The sequence below is a fragment of the Syzygium oleosum genome, unplaced genomic scaffold (assembly GCF_021117445.2).
Source record: "Syzygium oleosum isolate NSW1041296 unplaced genomic scaffold, Sole_v2.1 Sole_v2.10, whole genome shotgun sequence".
NCBI classification, from domain to species: Eukaryota; Viridiplantae; Streptophyta; class Magnoliopsida; order Myrtales; family Myrtaceae; genus Syzygium; species Syzygium oleosum.
This window is the reverse complement of record NW_026607494.1, coordinates 187,177-202,795: the sequence shown is the minus strand read 5'-3', so window position 1 is coordinate 202,795 and position 15,619 is coordinate 187,177. Positions and strand designations below refer to the sequence as shown.

Sequence of the window (15,619 nt, the reverse complement as noted above, 5' to 3'; positions counted from 1 at the left end):
ACGTGATTGTTGGTATGGACTGGTTAGTTAAACAGAAAGCCAAAATGGACTGTAGTAACAGGGTGATCCAATTCAATCCGGTTAGACATCCTAGATTCGAGTTTGTGGGAAACCGAGGAGGAACCTCGATCCCTTGGATTTCGTCGCTCGAGGTAACAAAGCTGCTAGACGAAGGGTGCCAAGGATTTCTGGCGTCCGTAGTTGACTCGACGACTGGAGAGCCAAGGCTAGAAGACATAGCTGTGGTGTGCAATTTCCCCTATGTCTTTCCCCAGGAATTGCCGGGACTGCCACTTGATAGAGAAGTGGAGTTCGTGATTGAGTTAGCCCCAGGGACGGAACCGATCTCGAAAGCACCTTATAGGATGTCACTGTCGGAATTGAAGGAATTGAAGGTCCAAATGCAAGAGTTATTGGATAAAGGCTTCATTCGCCCAAGTGCGTCTCCATGGGAAGCGCCAGTATTATTCGTGAGGAGAAAGGATGGATCATTGAGGTTATGCATTGACTACAGACAACTGACTCAGGTGACCATTAAGAATAAGTACCCGTTGCCAAGGATTGATGACATGTTTGATCGGGCCACAAGGGGCGCGTGTTTTCTAAGATCGATTTGAGGACTAGTTATCACCAATTGAGGATAAAGAAGGAGGACGTGCCGAAGTCGGCATTTAGGACGAGGTATGGGCACTACGAGTTTAGAGTAATGCCGTTTGGATTGACTAACGCCCCTGCAGCCTTTATGGATTTGATGAATAGAGTATTCAAGGAACTTTTGGACCAGTTTGTAATCGTGTTCATAAACGATATCCTGGTATATTCGAAGAGTTCCGTCAAGCACGAGTTACACTTGTAAAGAGTTCTACGGACTTTAAGGGAACATGCACTCTACGCTAAGTTTAACAAGTGCAAATTCTGGCTCCATCGAGTGGCGTTCTTAGGACATGTGATATCTGGGGAAGGAATTGCGGTGGACCCGACAAAGATTGAAGCCATCACGAATTGGCCGAGGCCAACAACAGTAACCGAGGTTCGGAGCTTCTTGGGCCTAGCAGGGTATTACTGACGCTTCATGGAGAGGTTTTCGACATTAGCGACACCATTGACGCAATTATTAAAGAAGGAGACGAGGTTTGAATGGACGGATAAGTGCGAAAGGAGCTTCCAAGAGTTAAAACAGAGGTTGACGACCGCACCAGTGTTGACAATATCGTCAGGTCTCGGAGGATATGAAATCTTCAGTGATACGTTGCTGAGAGGACTAGGATGCGTGCTAATGCAACACGGAAGAGTGGTGACATGCGCATTGCGACAATTGAGACCGCATAAGCTGAATTATCCGACTCACGACTTGGAATTGACCGCGATTATCTTCGCTCTTAAGATTTGGAGACACTACTTGTGTAGGGAGAAATTTCAAATTTATACAAATCATCAAAGTTTAAGGTACCTGTTCTCCCAAAAGGAATTGAACATGACACAGCGTCGTTGGATGGAACTCCTTAAGGACTATGACTGCGATATTCTGTATCACCCTGGAAAAGCTAATAAAGTGGCGGATGCACTGAGCCGGAAATCGAGCATCGCGCATATGATGGTCAAGGAATGGACTCTGTTGGAGGGAGTTCGGGATTCGGAATTTAAGTTTGAAGTGAGTCATGTCTCGAGCCTACTTGCAGCATTGAGGATTGAACCTGAAATCCAGACTAAGATTAAGGTTTTACAATCGACAGACCCGGAGATTCAGAAGATTATGGGTATGGATGTCACAAAAAGGAAATCGGACTTGCAGGTATCCGAGGATGGGATTCTAAAGTTCTGCGGACGGTTGTGTGTGCCCAATGATGCAGAACTTAAGGAGGAGATTTTGTCTGAAGCACACCATAGTAATTATAGTATTCACCCGGGTAGTACAAAAATGTATCAGAACTTGCGACAACATTATTGGTGGAACGGCATGAAAGTAGATGTAACCAAGCACGTGGCCAAGTGTTTAACATGTCAGCAAGTGAAGGCACAACATTGCAAGCCGGGTGGAATGTTGCAGCCATTGGAAATCCCCGAGTGGAAGTAGGAACACATCACGATGGACTTTGTAATGGGATTACCAAGGAATCAGAGGGGTCATGATTCAATTTGGGTGGTAGTCGATCGGTTGACAAAGTCAGCACATTTCTGCCGGTGCGAAAGGACTTCGCCTTGGAAAGGTATGCCGAGATTTACGTGCGACAAACAGTCCGTCTTCACAGAATGCCGATAACGATTACTTTATACCGTGATTTTAAGTTTACTGCCGCTTTTTGGAAAAGTCTTCATACGGCATTAGGAACGAAGTTACAGTTTAGCACGGCCTATCACCCCCAAACGGATGGCCACCCGAAAGGACAATTCGACTTTGGAAGATATGTCATGGGCATGCGTAATGGATTTTAAAGGTAGTTGGGAGGAACAGTTGCATTTGGTGGAATTTGCCTACAACAATAGCCACCAGTAGAGTATCAGAATGGCACCGTTTGAGGCGCTGTATGGCAGAGCTTGCAAAACACCGGTTTGTTGGGATGAAGTTGGTGAGAGGAGCATCACGGGTCCCGAGTTGGTTCAACAGTCAGTCGAAACAGTCAAGGTGATTCGAGACAGGCTTAAGACCGCTCAGAGTCGCCAAAAGAATTATGCAAACCGGAGACGTAGGCCTTTGGAATTTCAAGTGGGGGACCACGTTTTCCTCAAAGTGTCGCCGATGAGAGGATTGTCACGGTTTGGCAAGAAAGGAAAGTTGAGTCCGAGGTACGTGGGTCCGTTCGAAGTCTTAGAGAGAATCGGTGCCTTGGCCTATCGTCTCGCGCTACCACCGAATTTATCCCAAGTTCAAAATGTATTTCACGTATCTATGCTAAGGAAGTATGAACCGGACCTGACCCACGTGCTGAATTACGAAGAAATAGACGTGGACGATAGAGTGTCGTACGTGGAAAGGCCAGTAAGAATCGAGGATAGAATGGAACGAGTATTGCGGAATAAGACAATTCCGATGGTCAAAGTAATTTGGGAGCATCATGGAACCGAAGGTGCGACATGGGAAAGCGAAGAGTTGATGCGACACCAATACCCCCATTTGTTTGAATAGTTAGGTTGAATTGTAAATTTCGAGGACGAAATTTTTGTAAGGGGGGAAGAGTTGTGACATTCCGAATTTCGGCCTATTTTTGGGATTTATAAAATGTGTATTTCGTCAGTGCGCTTATAATAAAATCTCGCCTGGAACTGATCACTCTTGGGTTATTTTTAAATTAGAGGTTTCACTAGAATCGCACTCGATCGAATTTAGCCGTTATTTAGAGCCCGAACTTTGGTGTCGAATTTCTCGGAGTTTCGTGACGAATTTAATTGGACGGTGTCGATATTATTGTGGCCAGCGTAGATATTGCCCGGGATAAGTGAAAAGTGAAATTTGGATCGGGTGCGGATTTGGACTAGTAGATCTCCCTCGTAGTGTGTTTTTTTTTGTGTCTGTTGGTCTTTTTTCTATTTTGAGTTGGGATTTTTTAGAACCGTTGGATCAAGCTCGCGAGATCGAATTTGACTTTCTCTCTCTCTCTCTCTCTCTCTCTCTCTCTCTCTCTCTCTCTCTCTCTCGCACGTTTCCCCGGTCGCGTCCCCTCCCCCTCTCTTTTCCCTCACGTCCCCTCCCCTGCATGTCAGACCCCCTTCCCCCATGCAAACTCTCTCTCTTCCTTTTTTCTTTCTTTTCTTCTCTTCCTTTCTTCTTCTTCTCTTCTGCTTTTTCTTCCTCCTCCCCCGACCGCTGCTCCCGCTTCCTGCTCGACCAGTCCCCAGCCCAGCCACTCGCCGCGCCCGACCGCCGCTACGCCGTCCGTCCTGCGCCGCCACTCGCTCGTCGCCGCCGCGAGCCCAGCTCGCTGCCCACAACTTAGCTCACCGCCGCGTGCCGCCATCCCGGACGCCGTCACCCCTCCCCTCGGCTCGCCACCACCACCCTAGCTTTTCCCCCCAAGCCGCCGTCACCCCTGCTGCTCCGGCAACGACGCGGCTGCCCCTGCTTCGTCCCCCCTGTTCTAGCCGAGCTCGCCGCCGTAGCTGGTCGCCGCCGCCGTGCTGCCCAGCCAGCCGGCCAGCCAACTCGCCTAGCCGTTGCTCAGGACGTGCCCGAGCGTGCCCAGCCGTGCCCGAGCTCGCCTAGCCCGTTGCCCAGCCGTGCCGAGCTCGCCTAGCCCGCTGCCCAACCGTGCCCGAGCCGTCCCAGCCGCTGCCCGTCTCCGCCGTGCCCGTGCCCACGTGCTTGCCCGCATGCCTGACCACTCGCCCTGTCGTGCCCGAGAGCTCCAGGCCGTGGCCAAGGGTGTGCCGAGCCGTGGCCGAGCCCCTTGCCCATCACGCCCTCGCCCGTGCCGAGCCTGTTACTGTTCACTCGGGCCATTTTGGGCCCGTGTCGATTTTTCCCGAGCCAAATTTAGGTAAGCGACTCCTTAAACCCTACCTAGTATTTTGGGTATTTCTAGACTTGTTTAGGGACTAATTAGTACCGGTTTAGTGGTTAAACTTGGATTAGGACCAATTTGTGAATATGGTTAATTGGTAGATTAAATTGTGATGATTATGTGGCATATTTAGTGGTTGATTTATGTGGGTACGATGATCGGATTGTCGTGGCGTTTGTGGGTGAAATTGACGTTTGATTGGGCTGACTTGAGTGTCGAATTGGTGGGCTAGTGTGATGAGTTTGTGATTTGAATTGGATTTGTACGACGTGTAAGAATGGCGAATTGTGATTTGGTGTATATGCATGCGAAATGTCCAGTGAGGGACGAAGCCCGGATTAATCGAAGGGCTGACTTGAGGCGTGTTGACGCAGGTCGTGAGAAAGTGTGAAATGTCCAGTGAAGGACGTTATCCGGATTAATCGGAGGGCTGACCTGAGGCGTGTTGACGCGGGTCGTGAGAAAGTGTGAAATGTCCAGTGAGGGACGGAGCCCAGATTGATCGGAGGGCTGACCTGATACATGTTGATGCGGGTCGTGGATAGTTGCTCGGCCACGAATGCGAAATGAGTGTGATTGAATTGAGTGAATGTACGTGTGTATGGCGCCCGAATGATGACAATGTGTTCTTGAGTTATTATGATATTCATGTGATTTGACTAATATGCAGAGCTGGTGTGTGAATCGGGGTGAGGTAAGTGTGTGAATTGGCAAGTTTGTTACATCGGTTGTTAGATCGCATGTTAGACTCGTCTGGGTACGCATTGGCCTAGGTGGGGTATAGGTTGTCTGCTTATTGAGATTTATTCTCATTGCTGTAATGCAAACCATTTTAGAGCCCCGACCCCGACCATGAGTGATCCGCCTGAGCGTTTTGGGATCTCGAGGCATACTGAGCACTCGGCGGTGGAGTACTCCGTAGGGAACGGGGAGGCCTATGTTAAGCATACCACGGTGGTATGGGTAGATGTGGGTAAACCGGAGTTGCAGCCTAATACATACCGGGCATACTATTATCGGGATTTATATGGAGTCTATGGACCGCTCCGGCATTTTGATGTTCCGTTTAATGGGTAGGCGAGTGGGACCCCTCCGCCGTTCTTGCTCCTAATGGTGAGGTCCTGCACCCCGGAGATTCCCCGGTAAACCCTAGCCCTGAACCGGAGCCCGAACCCGAACCTGTGGCCCCTGCAGACCTCGAGCTTGAAGAGGAATTCGAGGAGTCTGAGCCCGAGCCCGAGGAGGAGCCCATGGAGCCCGAGATCGAGGAAGAATTAGAAGAACCAGAGCCCGAGTTCGAACCTGAGGAAGAACCTATGGTGTCCGAGCACGAGGAGGAGCCGATCGAGATCAACTCAGACACAGAGTCGGAGCCTTCCGGGTCCGATTCAGATTGGGTACCGTAGGGTTGTTTAGGTGCTGGGCCTGGAAGCCCTTTTTGGTAGAGCCCTTTTTGTGCAGTTAGTCAGTCTACCCGGCCACCTGTTCCTTTTTTATGACGAAGTTGGATACTAACCCTAGAAGCCTAATGTATGAATTTGATGGTCTCAAGCTAATGATATGGGTTTACTGATTTTGTGTAAGTGCTACCCTGTCGTCATTATTTATTGTATGGGATATTTAAATTTCCGCTTACGTTCGCCTTCGCGTGTTTCGTCTGGGTCGGCGACGCGTCCTGGGACGTCACTTTCGATACGACCTTCGGATGGGTGTCGCGAGCCCGTCGGGGTTCGGGGCGTGACAATTTCTTCCTTAAATGTAGTTTTCATTGACCATGTATAGAATACCTCGGCCCCTCTTGAATTTCAGTAATTATGATATGGACCACTAGTATGCACATCCTTACAATTTGATTGATTTCAATTGTATTTATTAAGATACATAATTATATAATAATATATGTAACTAACATGTATATCCATCAACAAAGCCTTGCGTGAATATTCGGTCACTGAAAATGGAATCTATTTATTTTGAACAACAGGTAACGAGCAGCTACACCAGATTCATAGCACTTGCCGCCTTTGTTTGGCGGGCTCGAAGCATGGTCCTCAAGATGAAACTTCACCAACAATCAATGCTTCCTTTAGCAGTCAATTTCAGTCGATATTGCCCGATGGATACTTTGGGAGCGGCATGGCCATGCCCAGCTGTCTTTGCACCATGGGAGAGTTGATTATGCGGGAAGGATAGATCAAGCAATCCAAAGTTTGACTGACAACTACGGAAGATCAAGGATAGAATATTTAGACATGTATCGGGACTCCTTTGGGCACACTAGTAACAAGTTCATGGGTGAAGCTCGAGTATGAGTACACTGACTTTGGGTGGGAAGAGCCAAGGTTTGGGGCTGGTCAGCTACCGAGGGAATTTGCTTGTTTATGAGGGAATGGAGAGGGAAGGGCATTACGGTAGTGTTGGGTTTGCCATTTTCAGCCATGAATAATTTCAGGAAGCTTGTTTGTGATTTGGATTCTCAATACACTAATATTTATATTTAAAAACTACTTTCCAAAATGTGACCAACTACAAGTGGATCATCTTATTCAACACCTGAATGAAATTCGACACATCACATGATGAATCAATTTTAAGAGTTTAGTCTTGAATACCTAGATAAATCAATTGGAATTCTGAGTATATCCTATGCCTTTCTATGTTTCTTCAATTATCATTGTCCATGACCAATTTAATTAAGCATATCTTTCTGGTTGCATGACGCTTCAATTTCCTTTTCTTTGCAACTTTTTGAAGGCATAAGTGTAGAAAAAACCTCTTATGATATTTTAAAGTTGACAAAACTTATATCAGTGATGGTGATTGAGGAGACACTTGATTTAGGATAGTTCTATCATGAGAAGGGACGGGGATAAAGGCTTTCCTCTTGCTGTTTTAGCCCATGTGTTCATAAAATTTGACACTCTATCTACCATGCAATGATCAATTGCGACCTCTATGAAACCTCCACATCTAAATTTAGTCATATGTAATTTGTCTTCAAAGATAATAACATCTCAACAGAGAATGTAGAACATGTAAAAAAATTCTTGCATGGATTGAGTTTATGCACTTTATGTTCATATGAAGTGTGGGAACAAATGGAATCAAGATGAATGTAAATAAAATCAGGATGAATGTACTTGATCCATGCCATAATATCTAGACTTGCCTTTAATAAAGAAAAATATTTGCCTAGACTCGATACACGGATTTGATAAATTTCAATTGCTAACTTGTGGTTTAAGTGTTGGCCACAGTTTTATCCAACAATATTAAATCACCTAACGCATCCTTATGTGACCTTAGCAGGACAAGTTAGAACCAATTAGGAAATGTAACTATCTCTATTTTCTTTTTTTTATAGGCAAGTTACTAAAGTTACTAATGATGAAGTTGTCAAATTTCCATTATTTTTGAACCCATGAAGATGCTATTTCGTAATATTCTTTGCCATGGAAAGAGTTACTAATTAACTGGAGAAATAAATAAACTTATTAAAAAAATGTTATATACTTTTTCAAAATGAAAAGTTACTAACCACAGTAGAAAAATTGCTCATTAATGATTACAAATATATTGACCTTCGCCCAAAAAAACAAACAAACAAAGTTCTCCACCAATTATATAGAGAAAAAACTAGTTACTTGTATGTTGATAATTACTATACTAGATGTAAAGTTAGTAAATGGATAGAAGGAATTACCTCTTGCAAAAGTAAGTTGAAAGTTGCTACTTATTATGAATAGAAAATCATCAATTAACAATATAGGAATTTACTAATCACTATCTAGTTTTTTTCATATATATGAAATAGTCATCATTTAAAAAAAAGAGTAAATAACTACTTATAAGTAGAAAAAAGTATTATCCTTTAAATCTTAAGCAAAGTTAACGAATCTGGAACCCATCATCAACTAGTCCAACGTGAATTAAGTCTACCAAAACAAATTCACAATAATGTTTCATCATGAAAAACAAATAAAAGGGAAAAAAAAGTACTTATGATCTTTACATAGAAATCTAAAGTGAAATGAACAGATCAGAAAGCACTCCCAAGCATTACCCGTAAAAAATGATGCAAATCTAGTAAGAGAAAACGTGATCATTCACCTTCACGATTCCGAAAAGTATATTACTTCAACTCTAGTGTACTTCACTTTTATTTAATTATTTTTTATTATTTTCCCTCTCTTTTTTATTTCTTTTTATTCCCTTCCATCATTCCTTTATAAAATTTATTAAATAATAAAATATCTTAATATACCTAAAATATATAATAAATATAAATAATAATAAATATTTTATTTTGAATTTTTATGTTGGAATTCAAATATTAATTTACAATTAATAATTTTATTAATTTAAGAATTTTTTATTCAAGAAAAATAGCTTTTATACCATTAATATAAAAAATCGTATCCACTTTTATCCCACCTCTATAGGATATTTTTATTCAAGTTATATCCCTCTTGCATCCGATTTTATCCTGTTTGAGCTAAAATTAAATACGAGATATGATACATTTAATCCTATTGTGAATTTTATCCTAATTACGAAACATTGCCTAAGTGTTTGGGATTTGTCATATATCTCCAGGATAATGCATTAGTGTGAGGTTTGCATAGCATAGAATATTTTACGGGTATTTTGCTTTCACTTTATTATTTTTTGGTAAATCATTGCACTCGGAATTTGTTATAGATGTGCTCGTGGGTACCTATCCCAGGACTTTAGACGAACCTTGTACTAATTTTGCCCAATATACATTTTTAGCTTGAATATCGTGTTTATTATTATTTACATCAATTATTTTACTTTAAAGTTTGCACTATGCATGATCACCTAAATTTGCACGTCAGAAATAAAACTTGAAAAAGATTGCATGAAAAACAAAGAGAAAAGGTACCGGTAACGTGCGTTAAGTAACATGAGCATAACCAAATCTCCTATCTCAAATTTTCTGGTTTGCATAAGTAACGCGACCGCCCGCATCTTAACCCGCTTTTAACCGACCGAGAATATTTTAGTGGCAACTCTAGGTTTATAATTGAGCCATAAGATATGAGAAACTGAATGGTGTTCGGTAAGAGATGAAAGAACCCTTGCGAAGCTTTCTTTGTTATTCGCGCTTGTCTAACAATCTGTTAAACCCGCTTGGCGTAGTCACGGTAGTGCTTTTGACAGGAATAATGCCTCTGCCGGAGGAGGAGGTGCCGCAAGAGATGCCCAACCTTGTGTTGGGGGTTTCTCTATAAGAAAAATAGACAAAAAGAAAAGAACTCCATTGCTAAATCCAGCCATGAGGTTGAGATCTGAGCACTCAGAGGAGGACTAGAATTTACCCATCCAACTTAACCGCTCATTGCTAGAAATCGCAATAGATGCTAAAGTAGACACTTAAATACTAAGTAAAGTTTTTCACAACTCTACAGAAATAATTGTTGGAAAAATGTTAGGTAACATGGAAAAATAAGAAGAACTGAAAATCTATTGAAAAACATGAGAAAATAATATCAATTGTCCAAGGCATGTTAGTCACTGTCCTTAAGGATAATTCCACCCCTTGGAGTATGAAACTCGGTGCATAAGGCTCTAGTAGCTATCCTCTTGAGGTACAACCGACCTTTTTATACTTTTGCATTGAATATTAGAAGAAACAGGAACAATGTTATTTATATAACCCAGTAAAGAAAGAAATAAGAAGGAAAGGTGTTAAATATGTTTTGAATTTTATATACTTGGTCCGATTTATCACCCGATCTGATATATTTTTTGCGCGACCCAAAAGTGGAAAAAAAATTTGAGATTTAGTTCATGACGCAGAGGGTTGGGCCGATAGGCTCAACTTGGAGCAAGCGAACAAATCTTTATGGTGGTTCGCTTAAGCTGGAGCAAGCGAATAAATGTCTCAGGGGGTTCAGGGGCTATGCCCCCGAGGAAATTTTTTGGGGAGCTCTATTTATACTGCAGCTAGGTTTTTTCATAGATTAAGAGAGATTTTCGTTTTGGGAGAGATTTGTGAGCCATGAGGTTTTGTTAAGTCATTTTTTTGACTTCTGAAAACTGTACTTTCTTTGATTATAGTGGAATCTTGTTTTGCCTCGCCCGTGGACGTAGATCACCTTGTGATCGAGCCACGTAAATCCCTGTGTTCTGTGTTTGTTTTTCCGCGTTTGTTTCGAACAAAAGGAAACTCTCTTTTTTAAGTCGGTGTCTTCAAGAGTTGTGGTTTGAAATTTATATTCAAACGAAAGAAAGAGCCGTAAAAACCATTGTTAATAGATGACCGTTTTATGGCCGTTACAAATGATGGAGGGTTTATAATGAAATAAAACAGGCGTTACAAAGCCGTTACACGGCCGTTATAAAATGTTACAAAACCTTATTATATTAATAGCGGATAAAAAAACGTTACAACTTTATGATGGTAAAAAACCTGTTACAAAATTAATAGCTTTTAATAATTCAAAACTATTGAAATATCCAACAATCCCCCACATATTTCAAAAGGTTTTTAAATGAAAATAAAATAAAATAATGCTGGGTTATTGGAGCGTAATGCATCGGAACTGGTGCTTGTTAGGCTATGAACTAGCCCTAGAAAGAATGAAATGTAATTCACGAAATCACTGGTGAAGTTTGAAACTTCTATGAACCAAGAATTTCTTTTGTGAATCATAATTTTCACCAATCACATTACACCCCCACAAGGTTTGTTGTTCAACACGGTTTTGCGCTAATAAGCCATGGGCGTGCTTGGTTTATTCATAAGTGCTCTAGAGATTATCGCCAATAATAGGAGCGGCCCCACTCCACACTTATATAGGTGATTCCACCAAGTGTATTCTACAGTTTAATACACCACCAATAATAGCTACTGGAATTCATTAAGAGTTTAGGTCAACCTCTTTTTCATTACAGTCTTGCACTATTCTCACCTTAGGAGGGACAAAAAAAATAATTTAATAGTGCATCATAGATCAACAGGGGACTTGTTATTACCCTTATGAACCTAACTCATGGGATCGCCAATCACATGGGTTGAGTTACCATCACTGTTGATTTTCTTCAACTGTCTTGTTCCATTCCCCTCGATGTATAGTCAAAGGATTAGCCATAATCACTTTTGACATTACATAATTGATGGACATAATTCCATCTTTAAGTAATTGCTTTATCATGTCATGTCTCAACCGAATGTGTCTCTTTTTACCATTCAAAGTTTCATTTTTTGCAGTAGCTACTGTCACTTGGCAATCACTATGCCTAGACATAGAAGGTGTCATCTTATTCCAAAGGAATATATATGCTAAGAAGTTTCTCAACTACTCAGCCTCATTTTCAGGTATGAATATGAGAAGAATTTTCCCTTTCCTCAAGAACCTGATAGTTCTCAAATTACCAAAATATATTTTCTTCTCCTTCCCCTACTAGAACGCAGGAGGATAAAGCATTATGTTTTTACATATATGCTTAGTAGAACCTGACCATACCACTCATTCTTTCACGCTAGCCACAATATTTGCTTGAGGAATGACCGCAACAATTATGTCATCAAAATCATCTGCTTCAACCAAGTCGATTTTTGGTTTAGCATGATTGTCATTTCCCCCACAATTTTATTTGTTTAATTTTCAAATTACAGCATCTCCACCAAAGGTGAACAGATATCCTATAGTAAATTTTATCTCATTAAAATATGAGATCCAATTAGCATCACTGTATCCTTTTAAAACAACGGAAAATCCACCATATAAAATGCCTTAATTATATCAGAGAAAGGCATCCAGAGAGTGGGAAATAAATAGCTTTTAGCCATGTATCTATTCACACTCAACTCGGTGGCAAGGCAAATAAGCACTGCCAAAATCATATCAAGATCAATAGCACTAATTAGTTCTTCTTGGAATACCCATCTACATCTCTATCTATCTTTCCATAGAAATAGGAATTTCAAGATATATTTTCTGTGCTATTATTTGAAGTAGATGACCAAACTGAAATCAGCATTACTCACATGGACCAAATGAAATAAAATGACTCCTCCTGCAGTTACTATGACTCAGTTCTCTCATTTTAATTCAACATGGAAGTGGAATGCAACACAGAGTAATCCGGTAGTAATTATATAATTCAACACAGCTAGAGAACCAAAGCATGTAACATAAAGTATGGAAGTAAAAGTGTGACCAATATATGCGTGGACTCAACTTTAGGCATTGAATACCCATGAAATTTACAAAATTAGTTAGACATGTGACAAGGCAAGAGTGAGAGATAAATGTGATCTAGCAGTGATGGGGTGTACTAACAAAAATCAGAAATAAGCTTTTATAGAAATGAAAACACAATGGATTTCAGAGGAATTTTCGGTATGTCAACCTATTGCCAAAATCGTAGTTGATGGAGAGACCAAGACAACGATGAATAACAATAAGTCCAAACCAAATAATAAAATCACGGCAATACGAATTAGGTTGGATCACCCAGTGGCTGAGAACTAAGAAGATGCTGTTTTTGAAAGCCACATGAACACTTCATATGCAAACGAAATCAGTACTTCATACATCAAGCACAATGATTCAACCTACTCTGTACTAAACAACTGATGTACTTGTCCTTATGCTCATAGAATACGTAATCTATGGAGAACAGCCACGTATATAGAACGGGAAAAGTGCCAAAAAAGTCCTAAACCTTTTGTATTAGTGCCAATTTAGTCCTAAACCTTTTTTTATGCCAATTCAGTCCTAAACCTTTTGTTTTTGTGCCAATTCAGTCCTTCCGGTCAATTTTGACCGGAATTTGCCGACGTGGACGCCTGCCGGCCGGTGGCTAGTCACCGGCGCCGACATGGCGCCGACGTGGACAACTTTAATAATATTTTCATATTTTTTTTCCTTTTTTTCTTTTTTTTTCCACTTTTTTTTTTTGGTCCCTCACTCCTTCCTCTGGCCGGTCGCCGGTCCGGCGACCGGCCAAAGGCCAGAGGCCAGAGTCCTTAACCTTTTAAATTGCACAGCCACATGAGAGCATCGACTCAAATTGAACAATGGCATGCACATAAGCCTTACCGGTGAACAAGTTATACAAGCCTTGTTAAAAGAAAACCACATATGCCATTTATTTCCTCACTGATCGTCTTCGACCACCACGAAACCCACACCACCACTCACCTGCCACCATCCATATACGACACAGAGGGTATCCAGAATACAGAAGCAAAAAGGTAACAAAACAATGAGAGTGTATAACATAAACGAATCCATAAAAAAACAACTTAATTTATCTATTCTATTCTTAATGATCCATGAGCTATGACACATTGTTTCCATATCAAGAATTGAATTAAGCGTGACAGACTTCTTCAAGCCAAGTTCTAATTAGATTGATGTGCCAATAGCTCTCAGATCAAGCGTGAATAGAAAACGTGAATACTTCAACTGACACTGATCTGATCATGTGAAGTTTAACATTCAATGATATGACTATTCACTTTTTCTCTTACAGACATGCATTCTGTCCACAAAACACTTCCACGTGGAAACATAATATGAAGAGCAGTTCCTTTCAGAGAAAGCAACACGAGCATAAGCGTGCTCAATAAGCATACATACCACAGATTTGGACATATTCATGTAAACCTAAAACTCTACACGGAATTAACATGCCATTATTGAAATCAAAGCAGATCTTGGAAAAACAAACCTAGGTATCGAACACCCAAGGAACGATTTTACCTGACGCTTAGGGTGCGCATGAATACCATTCTGTGCCCGGGCGCTATTTCTGAACATAAATGATTTTTTTTTATTCTGTGCCCGGAAATAATTTCTGAGTATTTGAAGGCGTTTGATAAACTGTCCAAAATTTCTATTCCTAGAGTAGAAAAGAATAGAAATGCGTTTGGTAACTACACAAAATTTCTGTTCCCAAATAATATTTTAAATTGTTTAATTTTTTTTTCTTTTTACCCATTTTTTTCTTTGGCCATGGCCGGTCGCCGGCGACCGGCCACAGCCCAGGGCCGGGCGGAGGCGAGGGTCGCCCTCGCCGGTGAGGGCGAGGGCTGGACTCGCCACTGGGCGAGGCGGCTCGCCCGCAGACGGCGAGGCTCGGCCTCGCCCGAGATCCGGCGAGGCCGAGCCTCGCCGCTGCGACCTACGGCGGGCCGACCTCGCCGTGGGTCGCGACGGCGAGGCTCGGCCTCGCCAGATCCGGGCGAGGCCGAGCCTCGCTGTCTCTGGGCGAGGCCGACCTCGCCGTCGCGACCGACGGCGAGGCTCGGCCTCGCTCTGTCACGCCCCGAACCCCAACGGGCTCGCGACACCCCTTCGACGGTCGTATTAATCGCGACGTCCCAGGACGCGTCGCCGACCCAAACGGAATACGCAAGCGGAAGCGAAATATAAATAACCCAGACGATTAACCATGACCAGGGGATAGCACTAGCATAAAATCAATATGTGCATTTTATAAAAATACTTGGCAGATACAAACGGCAGAAACACGTTCATCAAAAAAAGGGGGTAAAGGTTGGGTAACCTACTTCACTATACAAAACGGGGGCAACCAAAAAGGTGGAATGAAACATCAAATGCCCAAAGTCACTCCCGGTCTCCGAACAAGCACATGACGACTATCCGTCACTCCAGTCCTGAAAATGTTTAACAACGGGGGATGAGATAAATCTCAATAAGCAGACCCCTAAACCTCACATAGGCCAATGCGTACCCAGACAAGTTCAGCATGCAATCTAACCGATTACATATATATAAAATTCACATCAATGGACTTACCTCGCCATCCAATCACATACCCACACTGCACATTAGTCAAATCATGATAATGCAATAATATCCCAAAAGTACATCACAATCACTCGAACGACATACATACGTACGTTCACCCAATTTATCCATGCACAAAACACATGCGCATCCATCCAACTTTTTCACGACCCGGGTCAACACCCCACAGGTCAGCCCTCCGATCAATCCGGGCTCTGTCCCGGGTCAACACCCCACAGGACCTTTCACAAACAAACTTTCACACGACCCGGGTCAACACCCCACAGGTCAGCCCTCCGATCAATCCGGGCTCTGTCCCGGGTCAACACCCCA

At 42.4% G+C, this 15,619-nt stretch overlaps 1 pseudogene; it reads left to right on the top strand.

The window, feature by feature from the left end:
• The window catches only part of LOC115664098 (omega-hydroxypalmitate O-feruloyl transferase-like), a 59,898-nt pseudogene extending 52,901 nt beyond the window's left edge, over nt 1–6,997 (top strand).
• The last annotated feature ends 8,622 nt before the right edge of the window (nt 6,998–15,619 follow it).